We start from the raw sequence: 18,833 nt of genomic DNA, 5'->3' as shown, positions 1-18,833 counted from the left end.
TTCATTTTAAATCAAGGAAGTCTAGAGGAAGATTGAAAACATGGATTATTATCTAGAATTTTCTGCCAAAAATATGGTTGGAATAGATTGGCAAGTTTCAAAAATGATCTCAATATAAATATGTGGAAAGAGGAGGCTGGATGAATACTTTGATTATGGTGTTGCACAAGAACAATAGGCTGAATGCTCCATTTTAGCTTGAGTGTTTCATTTTTGAGAAGAAAGATAACTTCATAAAATAAACACAAGAGACTCTGCAGGTGCCGGATATCCAGAGCAATACAAACAAAATGCTGGAGGATCTCAGCATATCAGGCAGCATCTATGAAAATGAATAAACAGTCGACCTTGTGGGTTGAGGCTCTTCATCAGAATTGGAAAGGAAGGGAAAAGATGCCAGAATAAAATGGTGGGGCGAGGGAAGGAGGACAAGTAACATGGTGATAGGTGAAGCCAGGTGGGTGGGAATGTTAAAGGGATAGAAAAGAAGGAATCCGATAGGACAGGAGAGTGAACAAAAGGAGAAAGGGAAGGAGGGGCATCAGAGGCAAGTAATAGGAAGGTGAGGAGATGAGCTAAGAGGCCAGAGTGGGAAATAGAAGAAGAGGGAAGAGGAAGAGAAAAGTAAAAGCGAGGAAAACATACTGGAAGTTGGAGAAATTGATCTTTATGTCATCAAGTTGGAGGCTACCTCGACAGAATATGAGATATTGCTCCTCCACCCTGAGAGTGGCCTCATCATGGCAGAAGAGGAGGTCATGGACCAGCATGTCAGAACAGGAATGGGTATAAGAATTAAAATTGTTGTCCACCAGGAAATTCCACTTTAACAGATGGAACGGAAATGCTGGACAACGCGGTCTCCCAGTTTATGTCAGGTTTCACTGATATAAAGGAGCCATATTGGGAGCATCAGATACAACAGACAACCCCAACAGATTTGCAGGTGAATTGTTACCTCAGTTGAAAGGAATTTTAGGGATCCTGAATGGAAGTGAGGGAGTGAATGGGCAGACGTAGCATTTCTCTCGTTTGCCGAGATATGTACCAGGAGGAAGGTTAGTGGGGAGGAGCGAATGGACAAGGGGATCACAGAGGGAGTGATCTCTGCAGAAAGCAGGGGATTGGAGGGGATGTAAAGGTATGGTTGGTAGTAGAATCTCATCGAAGATGGTGAAAATTGCAGTGAATGGTATATTGTTTGTGAAGGTTCATGGGATGATAGTTGAAGACTAGAGGAACTCTATCCCAGTTAAGGCGAAGGGAAGGCAGGGTGAGCGCAGATGTCCAGAAAATGGAGGAGATGCGGGTGAGGGCAGTATCAATGGTGGAGGAAGGGAAATCCTGTTCTTTAAAGAAGGACATCTCTGATGTCCTGGAAAGGAAAAGCTCATTCTAGGAACTGATGCAGTGGAGATGAAGGAACTGAGAAAAGGGAATAGCATTTTTCCAGGAGACAGTGTGGAAAGGTATATAGTCAGCATAGCCATGGGGATGGATAGGTTTTAACACATAAACTTCATAAAGTGGCTTTTGATAATGTCCTAAAACAGCTTTATGAACAATAGGCATGTCATTTAATTTGCCTTTATAGACATCTTGGTGGTCACATGATAAAATGATAATGGTTATTTATTAATCATTTTAATCAGCCTCTGTCAATTGGAAATCACAAATCTATAGTCATCTGCTTCATCTCATCATGTGTCTATTTATTTGTCAAATTCTCTTATGAATTATAGGAGACCATTTGGCTTTTTATTGGAGCAATTCAATCAATCCCATTTCCCCTATAATATACTTGTAGCTTATTTTCTTTTCCATGGCTGCCAATTCCCTCTGTTTCTGGTGCGAGGAGGAATAATAGATTCATAGTATCAGAGTGATAAACAGTATGGAAAAAAATGTCCTTTAATACAACTTATAACGATGACTGAGTTGTCTTCTTGTGCTAGTCTCACTTACCTGCATTTGGTCCATATCCCTCTAGTTCTTGCATCCCTTCTCAACTGAAGGCACATCAGCCACCCTCTAGTACCTCACCTATGACCAAGGATGATACCTGATATCGATGCCACGACCCGAGCAAGTGATTCCCTTACTTTCCATCATGTCCTAGTTTACACTTGGGTCCCAGGGATTTATATAATTTTATGCACCTTAAGACTGTAACTCTCTTTTCATAATATTGATTTGTTCCAAGACATTGCTGTTCTATTCCCTGAATTCCCTAGCTTCTATGATCTTGTCTATAGGGAGTACAGATGAGAAGTATTCAACTTACTGACAGTTCGGCCACATGTCTGACATCATCGCCAAAGAGGAAGTTGAATGTTGCCCTTCTCCGATAGGACTACCCACATATTGCCTGAGAAAACCTTCCTCAACAATCTTAACAAATTCTGCCCCATTTAATGCTGTAAGATAAAATCACCTACTATTACAAACCTATTATTCCTACAATCGCCATACATGTTTGCATTTCTAATTCCCATCTACTTATTGGAAGCTCCTCAGTACAATCCCATCAAAATGACTACCTCTGTACTTAGAGCATAAGACAGAAGCAGAATTAGGCCATTCAGCCCATCAAGTCTGCTCCACCATTCAATCATAGCCAATTTATTTTTCTCCTCAACACCATTCTCCTCCCTTCTTCCCTTAACCTTTGACATACTTACTAATCAAGACCTATCAAAATTCATTTTGAACTTTGAACTTTGATACCATGATCTCTCATCTTGTTCAGCAGCCTCATGTGCGGCACCTTCTCAAAGGCTGTCTGAATGTCCAAGAAGACTTCTGGATGGAACTCTCAATGTACCTGATCTGATGTTCCTTCCTTTATTTCTACAGATTAGTCTTGAAGTCACCCCTTTGAGTAGTTATTATTTTGTCCCCTTGGGGTACTAAACTTACCAAATCCAAACAGATATTTGGAAAAGAGAATAAACGAAAAAGACCAGTTAATACACATAAAATGCTGGAGGAACTCAGCAGGTTAGGCTGTATCTTTGGCTTGGAATAAACAGTCAATGTTGTGGGCCGAGATGCTTCATCAGGACTCAGCCAGTAACGCTGAATGTTTATTCCTCTCCATAGACCTGCCTGACTTATTGAATTCCTCCTGCGTTTTGTGTGTGTTACTCTGAATTTCCAGCATCTGCCGAATCTCCTGGGTTTATGAAAATCCAGTTAATCTCAGTTTTCTGATGTGGTAAATTGGTTTCAATTCATAAAATAACTCTGTACAGGATAATGGCATTACTTTTTTGTTCTTCATCATACTTTATTTACTTTCCAAGTGGATTGTTCAGTCAGACAAATGATATGTTTGGTCTTCATTTTGATCAAAGAAAGTGACTCCAGACTTCCACAGCCATGGTAACAGGTGCTGTAGAACTGTGGGAATATCATGGGTTTTGGATAACAGGCTTCAGAGTTTGAGTCAATGCTTCAGAGTGTTCATAACACCAGCTTTCTGGAGGCCGGAAAGGTTGGTGGTCGAATAGCCTTCTCTAAATTGCAGTTTGAATCCATATTGTTGAACTCACTGTGCCGGATCCCTGGATTTTTGACAATTTTTTCTCAGAATTCGTAAATTGGCTACACTCAGTGGTAGATCAGCCCATAAAATATAATGGGTTTGACAAGTCAAATACTCTTTGTTCTATGTGTAATGTTCAGTAAACCCTTTCCTGTCTCCTCTATCTCTATCCTTTCCCCATACGGTCTCTTTTAAGATACATAATCCTACACATCACAGAGGTTTTAAAGGTCATAGATCAGAGATCAACCCTTTGATTTTACTGATTTGTGTGACCCAATGCCATGTGGAACAATGTCCCACGTAGCCACAATGGGAGTGTTCTATTTAGAAAGCTGCACACTCAGACTATTTTTTTTCATGTTTTATAGGTCTTCAGAATGAAATCTGAAAGATCTCAATAAATTTTCAGACAGCTTATTATAAATCTCGCCAACTAATCTCTGTCTGCCCCAGAACCTATCCTCTGTACAGTGGAAGACTTTCTCTTATTTCCTTTCTTCATGCCAGCTAATTCATAAGTAATGTTAATGGGATGTTTTCAACCTCAGCTAGAGAGGCTGCACTTGATTATTGATGCATTCTTTGGACTGCTGTTGGTCTGTTTCAGAAATGAAGCTAGTCTGTTTGACAGCAGAAAATAAATTTCACAGACCATTCTTAACATTTTCTTTCTGATCTATCTCATGTACCCTTTTGGTTCTCTGTCGCAATTAAAACACTCACTGTTGCCGGAGCATGGTTTCATCAGAGTTAACCACCTTTTGACACTTCGCCAAAGTGGTCACACTCCACGGGAATGTTGTCAAGCTATTCTACCACAGAGGGACCCACAACCACACCCTTTACCCCATACTCCCCCAACAACCACAGAGGCATACACAGCAGCAGAGGGTCATTTAATTCCAGTAAGAAGCCTTGGCAGTTTCCCCATTCTTTTCATCTCAAGATTGCTGAAACCATCTGCTACATCATGCCTTTCACTCTGCTTCATACTGGTTGCACAAGGGTTGTATGTTTATCCTTTGTCCTCTCTCGGCCAAAAGACTCAGGACAGGACCACTGATTATCTTACTATCGGTGATGACGTGGCCACAAACATCATGAGGAAATGCTGGAGATGGATTGGGCATGTGAGGAGAAGAGAGACCAACTCTGTCATCAGGACAGTACTTCATCAGACCCCTGAAGGGCAGAGGAAGCGCGGGAGACCAAAAACCAAAAACAACTTGGTGCCGTACCGTAGAGGGAGAGATGAGGACTCTGAATCACACCTGGGGCACAGTAGAGAAGGTGGCCAAGGACAGGAAGAGATGGAGGACCTTCATTGCTGCCTTAAGTGCCGATGGTGTTACGGGCAGAAAGTAAGAAAGCAACTTGTTTTAATCTCATTTCTTTTTTAGAGTGCTCCTTGGTTGTGCACACATTGCAGCTATTGTCCAAGCTATTTTACCTGAGAGGGTTAAAGGGTAATGGCATGGAACCTGAGTCATATAATTTTTTTAAAATGCAGATGTTAGAAATCCAAAACAAAAACCAAAAATGTTGGAATCACACAGTGTGTCAGGGAATATCGGCAGAAATACATACAAAATTAATGTTTTCTTTCTTTATGATTGGAGTCACTTTTGGTCAAGCAACATTAGGCTAAATTCTATAATTCCAACACAGTCTTTTTCTGCCTCACATAGTTCCCTGGTATAGGCTTTAAATCTGTTTGGTGTCAGCAGTAAACAAATCCATAGGCATCCAAAACTATTTATATGTGGTTCTGTATCCAAGACCTGGGATTGCAGTTTGGCTACAGCATTGAAATGCATTTCAAAATTCCTTCTTCTGAATAACAGAAAATGAAAAAAAAAGAATATTAAAGTTAAAGATTGGGTTAAATAAAGAATGATTAGAAATGAAAATCACTAATCTTCTTAATCTCACTGAAGGGAACTGGTACAACCTAACCTTCACTGAAAACACATGTTCTAAAGAATGTTGTTCAGTCTAACAATATCACTCTGACCCACTAGAATTTTCCTGATCTATTCTTTACTTACTTTTATCTTTTGTTCAGCCTTACTTTGGAAAGGGGAAATATCAAAACACAAGAATGAGGAGGTTGCCATTCTGCCATTTAATGAGTCTATGGTTGATCTGTCGATGGTAATATTATTAATATACCTTTAATCCAAATGGAAAGGAAATAATGGGAATCTTGAAGCATGGTCAGAAAACAGGAATCTCAAAAAGTTATGCCAAGTAGAGAAGGAAGGAGTTCCAGAGATCAAGAAGAAATGGAGAGTGCAACCAGGAAGGAGACATTGGTATTAAAGGAAAGCGAGCATATGAGAACAGTATCACAGTAACAGCATCAGTGAAAGAAAAAAATGAGGGTCAAATTCAATTCATCAGTTCACTTACGTGGTTGTTGCTGGTTTTAAATAGCTAGTAAGTAGATCATCCATAAAACAAACAGAGCATAACCAAATGTGTATATGTGTTGGAGCAATGTACTTATATTTGCATTATGAGTACAATTCTAAAATGATCATAGGCTAAAACGCCAATGGAGTTAATGTTGTAGTGTGGCACACTGACCTCTAACGTGCTGAGGCCAGCTGGCAATGCTCAGACACCTCCTCATACCTACCCTTTCAAGAAGACCCCACTCCAGACCATCAGAAAACTGTCTCCCACACCATCATCAACTCTGGAGAGCTCCTATCCACTGCCACCAAACTTATAGTTCCCTTACTCTACACTGCCCACTTCTACCTCCTACCTAAGATCCTCAAAATGGACTCTTTGGGTAGGCTGGTTGTCTTTGCCTTCTCCTGCCCCACTGAACTTGTGTCCTCATACCTCAATTCCATTCTGTCCATTTGGTTCAATCCCTTCCCACCTACATCTGTGTCATTTCTCATTCTCTCGATCGCCTCAGGAACATTCAATTCCTTGTCACTGACCATGGATGATCAGCCCGTGTACACTTCTAGGCCTCATCACAAAGGCATCAAAGCTCTCTACTTCTTTCTTCACAAAAGAACCAAACATTTCCCCTCGACCACCACCATCCTTTATCTAGCAGAACTGGACCTCACCCTCAACTATTTTTTTTTTGGCTCCTCCCACTTTCTCCAGATTCGAGGGGTAGCCAAGTGCACCAGAATGGGTCCTAGCTATCCAGCTATTCCTGACTTTTTGTTGGCTATGTAGAACAGTCAATGTTCAAAGCCTTCCCTGGTAATACTCCCCAAATCTTCCTCCGCTACATTGACAACTGCATTGGTGTTGTTTCATGCATGAATGCTGAGATCATCAATTTTATCAACTTTGCCTCTAACCTCCACACTGTCCTTAAATTCACTTGGTCCATTTCTGACACCTCCTTCCACTTTCTTGATCTCTGTCTTCATCTCTGGAGGCAAACTGTCAATCAACATCTTTTATAACCCTACCGATTCCCACAGTTATCTCGACTTTACCTCTGCCCACCCTATCTTCTGTAAAAATGCTACTCTTTTTTCTCAGTCCCTTCGCCTCTGCCACATCTGTTCCCAGAAAGCGGCCTTCCTTTCCTGGACATCAGAGATGTTTTCCTTCTTCAAAGAATAGGGTTTCCCTTCCTCCACTATTGATGCTACCCTCACCCTCAACTCCTCTTATTTCCTAAACACCTGCACTCTCTCCATCTTCCCACTTCCTAACAGTGATAGCGCTCCTCTTGTTTTTACCTACCACCCATGAGCCTCTGCATCCAACACCCCATTCTCCACAACTTCCTCCATCTCCAAAGGGATGCTACAACTAACCATATCTGGAGAAACTTCTGAAATGCTTGCTTCGCTGCCACTGCTACTGTGCGATCGAGAATCTTCGGAGGGGAAGGCTCCAAATCCTCGGCTTTGCCTATTGCCTGTTGCCGGAGCCGGGGTCGAAGCACTGGGCAGAGATGGTGCTCGGTGCTCAGTGTCGGAGGGCTGGTCGGAGGCTCGAAGTTTTCAGATGGACTCAAGAGTCGGGTGTGGTTGGGTGCTTCCAGCGTGCTGCATTGGCAAGTTTGTGGTGCTGGAGGTTCATGGCAGGGAGAGTTTTTTTCTTCCTTCTACCATCTGCGTCTACCGTCAAGGACACGACCCACCTAGCCAATACACTTTTCGTCCCTCTTCCCTCTGGGAGAAGGTTCAGGAGCTTGAAGACTCGTACGGCCAGACTTGGGAACAGCTTCTTTCCAACTGTGATAAGACTGCTGAACAGATCCTGACCCAGATCTGGGCCGTACCCTCCAAATATCCAGACATGCCTCTCAGTTTTTTTGAACTACCTTACTTCCCATTTTTCTATTTTCTATCTATGATTTATAATTTAAATTTTTAATATTTACTAATTTTAACCATTTTTAATATCTTTATTATTTAATATTTGTAATCCAGGGAGTGTAAAGCGCAGAATCAAATATCGCTGTGATGATTGTACGTTCTAGTACCAATTGTTTGGCGACAATAAAGTTTAAAGTATAAAGTGAGATGATGGGACTTTTGAGAGACTTTGAGACTTTTTTTTTTACCATGCCCATGGTCTGTTCTTTATCAAATTATGGTATTGGTTTGTACTGTTGTAACTATATGTTATAATTATGTGGTTTTTCTCAGTTTTTTCAGTCTTGGTTTGTCTTGTGTTTCTATGATATCTTACTGGAGAATCATTGTATCATTTCTAAATGCATGCATTAGTAAATGACAATAAAAGAGGACTGCGTGTCCTCATAATCTAAATCTAGTCTATATCTTTACCCACTCCCTTCCCTTTCTGCAGTGATCACACCCTCCCCGATTCCCTTGTCCATTCATCCGTCTCCTCTTATCTCCCTCCTTGCACATATCCCTGCAAGCAGCCCAAGTGCTACACCTGCCCATTCACCTCCCCCCTCACCTCCATTCAGGACCCCAAACAGTCCTTCCAGGTGAGGCAACACTTTACCTGCCAATCTGCCGGGGTCATTGATTGTGCTTGGTGCTCCCAATGTAGCCTCCTCTACACTGGTGAGACCCAGCATAAATTGGGGGACCACTTGGTTGAACACCTCTGTTCCGTCTGTTTCACCTCTGCTCCCAGTAGCCAAACATTTTAATTTTGATTCTTATTCCTGTTCTGGAGGAGCAACACCTTATATTCCATCTGAGTAGCCTCTAACTTGATGGCATTAATGTCAATTTCTCCTTCCTTCCCCTCACCCTTCCCTATTCCCCATTCTGTCCTTTTACCTCTCCTCACCTGCTTAACGCATCCCTCCAGGGTCCCTTTCTCCTGTGGTCCAGCCTCCTTTCCTGTCATATTCCTTCTTCTCTGGCCCTTTACCTTTCCCACTCACTTGGCTTCACCTATCACCTTCTCACTAGTCCTCCTTCTGCTCCTCCCACCTTTTTATTCTGGCATCTTTCCCCTTCCATTTCAGTCCTGAAGAATGGTCTTGGCCTGAAACATTGACTGGTTATTCACTGCCATAGATACTGCCTGACTTGCCGAGACACTCCAGCATTTTGTGTGTGTTGCAATGGAGTTAGTGGCTGGGCAACACAAAACAATTAGAAATCACTTCCATTCAAGGCATGATTAAGCTAGAGAGGGCAGGAGATATTATGAAAGACTGATAGGCTGGATTTCATTTTCCTGAAGCAAAGGAGACTAACAACTGGCATAACAAGAGCATTGAAATTATGAGCGCTGTAAATAGGAAAGCTAGCTAATGTCAATTTCCCAAGATGGTAGTGTCCAGAACTAAAAGGACCTTTATTTCAAAGTTCAAAGTTCAAACTAAATTTATTATCAAAGTACAGATATATCACCATTTGCAACCCTGTGAATCATTGTCATGTGGGCATAATCAATAAATATATAGAATAGTAAATAACCATAACAGAATCAATGAAAGACCACCCAACCTGGGTATTCAACCAGAATGCAGAGAACAACAAACTGCAAATACAAAAAGAAAGCAATAGTAATAATGATAAATAAGTAAGCAATAAATATTGAGAGCATGAGATGAAGAGTCCTTGACAGGTTGTGGGAACATTTCAATGATGGAGCAGTGAAGTTGAGTGACATTATCTCATTTGGTTCAAGAACCTGACGGTTGAGGGGTAGTGACTGTTTCTGAATCTGTTGGTGTGAGTCCTGAGGCTCTCATACCTTCTTTCTTATAGCAGCATCGAGAAGAGAATATTTCCTGAGTGATGGGTGCCCCTGCTGATGGATGCTGCTTTCCTGTGACAGTGTTTCATGTAGATGTGCTCATTGGTGGCGAGGGCTTTACCCGTGATGGAATGTTTTTGTAGGATTGTCTGTTCAAGGGCATTGGTGTTTTCATACTAGGCTGTGATGCAACCAGTCAATATACTCTGCACTGCACATCTATAGAAGATTGTCAAAGTTTTCGATGTCATGCCAAATCTCTTCAATCTCCTGAGGAAGTAGATGCGCTGTTATGCTTTCTTCATAATTGCACTTACACGCCGGGCCCAGGACAGGTCCTCTGAAATAATAACACAGAGGAATTTAAAGTTGAACCACTGATGAGGACTGGCTCATGGACCTCTGGTTTCTTTCTCTTGAGGTTGTGATGGGGTCCTGAATTACCCCTATGAACTGTGCTTTTGAAAAGAGAGCGAGAGAAAGAGAGAGGGAGAGAGAGAGAGAGAGAGAGAGAGAGAGAGAGAGAGAGAGAGAGAAAGGCTGCTCACAGGTTGTTTATACTTTCTTCAAGGACGCCGCCTGTTTGTATTCTTACACAGACGTAGAAGGGCAGAGTTATTTGAGAGACAGCTGGTGCTCAGATCGGGAAGATAAAATAGGTCAGATGATAGACTGGAGGCACATGTTTTGGACACCGAATGAGCTTTGTTGCACCCACAGAAAAACTGGGTTTTTTGGAGGATCGATCAGGCGGATCGATCAGTCACTCTTGCAGTGAGAAAAGGGGTTGACCGGTGGGGAGTTGTCCATGTGTCCACCCTTGCCTGGGGTATAGCTCCACCACAGAAAACTGGTCCCCTTTGTTGTGGTCACAGTCGGTGACTTTTAAAGGATTTCGGAGGACAACGAGAAGAACGATGGGGTCAGCTCAACTGAAGACTCAAATCTCTCCCTCTTTCTCCCTCCATCACTACTCAACTCAATACCACGAACTGAACTGAACTGAACTTTACTCATCATCTTAAGACTGTATCTTTTTACCCCTAGACTTAAAGAAGCTTATTTTTTAATATATATATTTCCACACTTACTGATTTACTTACTTATATATGTAATCATTGCTAACCTCTTTGATTTATCTACATTTATATTACTGTATTGCATAGTTACTAATAAATATTATTAATTAATAGCAACACTGGACTCCAAAGTATTTTCCATCTCTGCTGGTTCTTTATTCCCGTCACGTGGTACGTGATAAAGTCAATAATCAGCTTCTTGATCTTGCTGACATTGAGTGAGAGGTTGTTGCTGTGACACCACTCAGCCAGATTTTCAAGCTACCTCCTATACGCTGATTCGTCACCACCTTTGGTCAGCCTACAACAGTGGTTTAGTCAGAGAAGTTGAATATGCATTGTATCTGTGCTTAGCCACACAGTCATAAGCTTAAAGCAAGTAGAGCAGGGGGCTAAGCACACAGCCTCGTGGTTCACCTGGTATGATGGTAATCATGGAGGGGATGTTGTTACCAATCGGACCTGACTGCAGTCCGCAAATGTGAAAAATAAAATTTAAGGCAAGGGTGAGGAGGTTTAGCGGGAATCTGGTGGGGTAGTTTTTTCACACAAACAGTAGTTGGAATCTGGAAGGAATTGCCAGAAGAGGTGGTGGAGGCAGGGCTTGAATGAGCTGGGTACAAGGGAATTAATGCAAATGAACATTAGTATGGATAGACATGAGGGTTGGCATTGATGTAGTGGGCTAAGGGGCCTGTTTCTATGCTTTACAACGGTATGACTTTATGATAAATCAACAAGGGCAAGCAGAACCAAAGCATCCAGTCCGATGTTCACCAAGGTGGCTTAGTTGTGCAATTGCATCAAAGTGAATCAGTTGAGCCATTTAATCAATTTTGTCACAGCTGCCATTTTACTTGATCCAAGGCAAAATTAATGATAAACAAAAAAGAAAAGCAGGATTCTACAAAAACTAACCACCCATTTACCAATAAAAGTGGTTAAGGGATAGTTTTCTGATGCCGATATACTGTGCTTCCAATGCAAATTGAAAAATTCTGGGAAAAGTTGCAATAAACGTTCCCTGTGTAAGGCGTGCCCATCTGTCTACAGCCTGAGGCTTGAGATTTTTTTTCAGTCTCAAGAGGTGGAAATTTCACACACGGCCTGCAGGCGAATTCTGGGTGTGTGCAGCAGAGAAAATCATGCGAGTAATAATCTTTTACTTTTGTTCTTGTGAACTGCAATACCCAGAAATGTTCTTTGACAGCCAAGCAGAAAATTTACAAATGGCAACTGGCAGTTCTTTTCCAGTGCGCCAATTTAAACTGGGTCATAACTTTTACTTATTGAGTTGGGGGTACAGCAGTTTAACAGGCCCCTCAAACACAATGAGTCCGCTCTGCCCATTTACACACATGTGACTAATTAGCCCTCTAAACTCTACGTCTTTGGAATATGGGAGAAAATCAGACCACCCATAGGAAACCCATATATTTTGGGGAGAACATACAGACTCCTTATAGAGCGCAGTAGAAATAAATCCACGGCACTGGCATTGTAAGAGCATTATACTAACTGCCATGCTGCGTTGCAAAGATATATTCATGCAATATAGTTCAAAACAAATAAGCAAAAAAATCAGCATGGTACACATAGAGGTCGGATACAGTGTGGTACGGTAGTGTAGCAGTTACTGTGGTGCTTCACAGCACCAGCAATCAGCGATTGGTGTTCAGTTTCCATTGTCTGTAAGGAGTTTGTACACTCTTCCTGGGATCACGTGGGTTTCCTCCGGGTGTCCTGGTTTCATCCCACTTTCAGAAGACGTGTGAGTTAGGATTAGTAAGTTGTGGGCATGCTGTGTTGGTGCCATAAACATGGTAACATTTGTGGCTGCTCCCAGCACATATTCCAACTGAGCTGCTGATATAAAATGACATATTTCACTGCATGTTTTGGTGTTTCAATGTACATGTGACAAATAAAGCTAATCCTTAAAAAAATACACACAGTAGACCAGGCAGGATTGAAGGAGAATGAAGCAAAGTTTACAAAGCTCACTAATTAGAATAAGAAATATAGCAATAATATGATTTACGTAATGAAGAGAAAAGGATGAGAAGAAAGAGTAAAGAGGACTGGTATAGCTCGGGGAGATTAAATAGCAAAGATCACAGTAGAGGAAGGTGAGGGGCAATGAGATACACATGGAAACAAACAGTTGGTGCAGGGTTAATATAACTGGCAATTGTTGAACTCAGTATTGAATACAGAAGGTTGTAATTTGAAGAAGTAAGAGATGAGTTGCTACTCCTCGAATTTATGTTATGATTTTTTTGTAATAGAGGATGAAGCCAAGATCAAAGAGTGCAAGTGAGAAATAAAGAGAGCAGGGATCAGAATCCCAGAGTCATGCCAATGCAGTGAAAATAGAAAATGCAAAATCATTCAGTATTTTGGCAGCATCTGGCAGAAAGAGGAACAGAGTTAAGTTTTCAAAATATGAAACCCTTTATCAGAACTGGTTCTGCATATGCCCTACCTAGTATAGGAGGGATTAAACTAAAATAATCAAATACACTATTATAAATCGAAGGAAGTACCAACAAAGTAGTGCAGAGTAAGAAGTTGTTGAAGGAAGGGGTGAGTGAAGAGCAGGTGATGCATCTGCTGCATTTGATGAGAAGATCCTTTGGAAGGGGGTAATCTGCTTGGGGTGGCAGAGGATAGGACTAAAGCATTGTGGAGGGAGTGAATTGTTTGAAATGCTGAAAGGCGAGTGGGGATGAAGATGCACAGAGTATAAATGCTAGAGTTGCCAGATCAATCTCCCTTCAGTGAGAGTACTCGTGGCTTTCTATATCTAATATCAAGGTCTTCATTTGAACTTAGAACTTGGCAGTCAGCAAACCCAATACCATCATAGTTGGTGCCCAAAGTGACCCCATTATACCTGCAGTATTACTTTAAAATGTATTATTATTTAGTAACTCAGAGTGCACTCGACAACTGCTACGACACCTCTCCAAGTACAATAAAATGGCTGTCATCCTAGTTCCGGTCATTGTATGAGCAAATGCTAGCTAATATTATGAATGTGTTAATAATATATCCGCAGCTCCCCCATGAGCTAAACTATTCACCCATCTAGTTCCAATTTCCAGCTTTTTCCCCATATCCCTTGATACCCTGACTAATTAGATACCTGTCAATCTCCTCCTTAAACACCCTCAATGATCGGGCCTCCACAGCCATATGTGGCAACGAATTCCACAAATCCACAACCCTCTGGCTAAAAAAATTTCTCCTCATCTCTGTTTTAACTGGGTACCCTCTAATTCTAAGACTATGGCCTCTTGTCCTGGACTTACCCACCAAGGGAAACAACCTTTCCACATCTGTTCTGTCCAACCCTTTCAACATTCGAAACGTTTCTATGAGATCCCCTCTCATTCTTCTATACTCTAATGAATACAATCCAAGAGCCGACAGACGCTCCTCATATGATAACCCCTGCATTCCAGGAATCATCCTCGTAAATCTTCTCTGAACTCTCTCCAACGTCAGTATCTCCTTTCTAAGATAGGAGGCCCAAAACTGCACACAGTATTCCAAATGAGGTCTCACTAATGCCCCATAGAGCCTCATTAACACCTCCTTACTCTTATACACTATTCCTCTTGAAATGAATGCCAACATAGCATTCGCTTTCCTTACCGCCAATCCAACTTGGTGGTTAACCTTTAGGGTATCCTGCATGAGGACCCCCAAGTCCCTTTGCACTTCCGATTTTTGAATTTTCTCCCCATCTAAATAATAATCTACCAGATTATTTCTTCTTCCGAAATGTACAACTGTACATTTGTCAACGTTGTATCTCATCTGCCATTTCTTTGCCCACTCTCCTACACTGACTAAGTCTCTCTGCAACCTTTTCGTTTCCTCAACATTTCCTGTTCCTCCACCTATCTTGGTGTCATCCGCAAACTTGGCCACAAAACCATTTAATCCATAATCCAAATCATCAATGTTCATCGTAAAAAGAAGCGGCCCCAACACCGACCCCTGCAGAACACCACTAGTAACCGGCAACCAATCAGAATAAGATCCCTTTATTCCCACCCTTTGCTTTTTGCCTATCAGCCAATGCTCCACCCATTTCAATAACTTTCCTATAATTCCATGGGCTCTCATCTTATTAACCAACCTCATATGCGGCACCTTATTGAAGGCCTTTTGAAAATCCAAATACACAACATCCACAGCCTCTCCCTTGTCAATCTTATTCAGATTACCTCAAAAAATTCCAATAAGTTGGTAAGGCAGGATCTTCCCTTCATGAAACCATGCTGGCTTCGGCCTATCTTGTCATGCACCTCGAGGTATTTCATAACCTCGTCCTTGAGGATTGACTCCAATATCTTTCCAACCACCGATGTCAGACTAATAGGTCTGTAATTTTCTTTTTGCTGCCTCCTTCCTTTCTTAAATAGCGGAACTACATTTGCGACCTTCCAGTCCTCCGGAACCATGCCAGAGTCTATTGATTCCTGAAAGATCATTTCCAATGCTTCCACAATCTCCAAAGCCACCTCCTTCAGAACCCGTGGGTGCACCTCATCCGGGCTGGGAGACTTATCTATTCTTAGTCCACTTAGCTTCTCAAGCACTTTCTCTCTAGTTACCTTGACTGTACCTAATTCTATTCCCTGATCCTCTGGCTATCAGGTATATTGCTCATGTCTTCCACTGTGAAGACTGATGCAAAATACTCATTCAGTTCCTCCGCCATCTCTTTGTTATCCATTATAGTTACTCCAGCATCATTTTCAATCGGTCCCATATCTACTCTTGTCACTCTTTTACTCTTCATATATTTAAAAAAAGCTCTTAGTATCCTTTTTTATGTTAATCACCAACTTCCTTTCATAATTCATCTTTTCTTTCCTAATGACTTCCTTAGTTTCTTTCTGTAAGTTTTTAAAGGTCTTCCAGTCCTCATTTTTCCCACTAATTTTTGCTTCCTTGTACGCCGTTTCTTTTGTTTTTATTTTTGCCTTAACCTCTCTCGTTAGCCATATTTGTGGCATTTTTCCATTCATGATTTTCTTTTTTCTTGGAATATATTTTTCCTGCATTTTCCTTATTTCTTGTAGGAATTTCATCCAACTCTGCTCTGCCGTCCCTCCATTTAGTTTACTTTTCCAATTGACTCGGGCCAGTTCCTCTCTCATACCACTGTAATTTCCCCTGTTCCACTGAAATATCGATACACCTGATACCAGCTTCTCCTTTTCAAATTTGAAACTGAACTCAATCATATTATACTTACAAGAGGTTCCTTTACCTCCAGCTCCCTAATCGCCCCAGGTTCGTTACACAGCACCCAATCCAAAACAGCCGGTCCCCTGGTGGGCTTCTGGACAAGCTGCTCCAAAAAGCCATCCTGTAGGCATTCTACAAACTCCCTCTCCTGAGATCCATTACCTTCCCTGACTTTCCCAATCCACTTTCATATTAAAATCCCCCATAATTATCTTGATATTTTTCTTCTGACACGCTTTTTCTATTTCCAGCTGCAACTTGTAGTCCACATCCCGGCTGCTGTTTGGAGGCCTGTATATAACTGCTATTAGTGTCTTTTTACCCTTGCCATTTCTTAATTCTACCTATAAGGATTCTACCTCTTATGATCCTATGTCCCTTGTTTCTATTGATTTGATATCGTTACTTACCATCAGGGCCACGCCACCCCCTTTACCTACCTTCCTATTTTTCCTATACGCTGTGTATCCTTGGATATTCAGCTAATATTAGGTGGAGATGTATGTTGAGGAGTTAGTATTGTACTGAGTAAAATAATTGAAAGCCAGGGCTTAATAGCAGTTTATAAGATCGGAGAACAAATAGGAAGGGCAGACTGGGACCTACTGTAGTTCATTCTGTAATGTTACCCCTTTATCCCAGTGAAAGCCCCGCATCATGCGTGGAACAGCCCTTAATCAACACCTAACACATGAATGAGTTCAGGCTGTTGAAGTGATCTTGTGATCCCACTCGGTGGTAGTAGGATTACCACTCGTTCCCACACAAGGGTAATCAGGTGCTGGCACAGGGTTCTCATCTTTTCCATACAGGGAAGTAGGGACAGTAGCAAAGTCATCACAACATCTTCATTCCTTGGGTCGATCACATTCACAGCATCCTCCTACATTAGACCTTCAGCAGAGAAGACATAATGAACAAACCAAACAAGTTCCCTGAAGATCGCCTGCCTTCGGAAGAGATATTCCCCCATAAACTGGATGGGTAGTCGCTAGGTATAGGCTACAACCTATAGATCCATCCCCCTCTCTTTGTGGAAGGAAGTCTTAGAATGAGATACTCCTTCCGGGACAGAGGGAACATTCTGAGGCCCCACTGATATTATGGAGAAGAGTATGAAACACTCCTGATAGACACGTCATGGCCCACCTTATCCTTCACCCTCTAATATACCGTACAAGGGGACAGGGCCCATCCTAAATGTCCACTCCCTCCCCTGCAGCTCAGAGAAATCAAAATGTAAAGCAGGGGAAGGCCAACATTAATGTAATAAAAATGGCAGAGGAGAATTTCAACAACAACTCTACTCAAAATGCTCCATCTGACAAATAGGGCATAGGCACATCTAGTCTCGCCTTTTCATATGCCAAAGCTCATATATTTGGCAAAATTCGACCTTACCATTTTGATACAGGTGTAGATGTTTCAATGCTAAATTCCGATATTGGTCAAGGCGATAGACTAGGGGAGCCAACAGGGAAAATTTAAATTGTAGGCATACATGGAAACAAGGTAGAGTGCCCAAATGATAAAGTTCCCCTATAGATATACGGGATGAAATGAACAATAGAAGTAGCCGTAAAGTCTTTACATCAGTTCACCCAGATGGAAGTAAACTATCACATGAAATAGGAACATTGGATGTTTCTTTTTGGATTTGTACTACAATTAAACCAACAACTGATGCAACTGCACCAAATGAAAGAAACATACATATTCAGAGACAGCTCAACTGTCATCAGGTTAAAACGAACAGAGCAAAATGGAAACGTTGTATACAAATATTATGACCACCTACAACAACATCCTAACTACTGTGGGATGGTTGACATTGAGCCAACTGAAGTGGAATACCATCCTTTCCCATGCCAGAAACAGTGGCACGTTCCCAAACACAAAGGAAAGCAATTCCAACAGATTCCCCCTGTAAACAAAGTGTTTTGATAAAAGAACCTTTTTGATTTAACTCACCCATTTTTGCCAAGGCAAAGCCTGATGGATGATGGAGATTGGTCATTGACAACCTTGTTTTAAATAAACACTCAGTTCCTAATCTGGCCCAGCAACAGGCGTTACAACAATGCAACACTTAATGTTTTTACCCCAGAAGATTATGAAACACTAGAGAAATAGATGAATGCAGTTCAGCAAGCTATAGACCTCAGGACAAGAGACCTAACCAAATCTCCTGTTCTGCTAATTCATGTTTCTCCAAAACCCACTGTAGCTATCTGCTATAATGAGGAAGAAGAAACACAAACCCCAATACACAATGCTACATATACATTGCCTTGAAAAAGTATTTCACCCCCACAACTATTTTCACATTTTAATGTCTCATTTTCTAAACTTAAAGTATATTGAGGTGGATTTTTGAGCTAATCTAAACCTGTTACCATCATGTAGGAGGTACAGAAGCCTGAAGGCACACACTCAGTGATTCAGGAACAACTTCTTCCTCTCTGCCATCTAATACCTAAACGGACGTTGAATCTTTAGACACTACCTCACTTTTTTAAATATTGCTGTTTCTGCATATTTCTGTTTTTGCACATTTTTAAAATCTATTCAATATACGTAATTGATTTACTTGTTTATTTATTATTTTGTTTTATTTTATTTGTTATTTTTTCTCTCTCTCTGCTAGATTATGTATTGCATTGAACTGCTGCTGCTAAGTTAACAAATTTCACATCACATGGTGATAATAAACCTGATTCTGATTCTGAACATTGTGCATCATGTCAAAT

Source organism: Mobula hypostoma, chromosome 1, assembly GCF_963921235.1.
Source record: "Mobula hypostoma chromosome 1, sMobHyp1.1, whole genome shotgun sequence".
In the NCBI taxonomy this organism is placed as follows: domain Eukaryota; kingdom Metazoa; phylum Chordata; class Chondrichthyes; order Myliobatiformes; family Myliobatidae; genus Mobula; species Mobula hypostoma.
Note: the sequence above shows the minus strand (reverse complement) of the source record.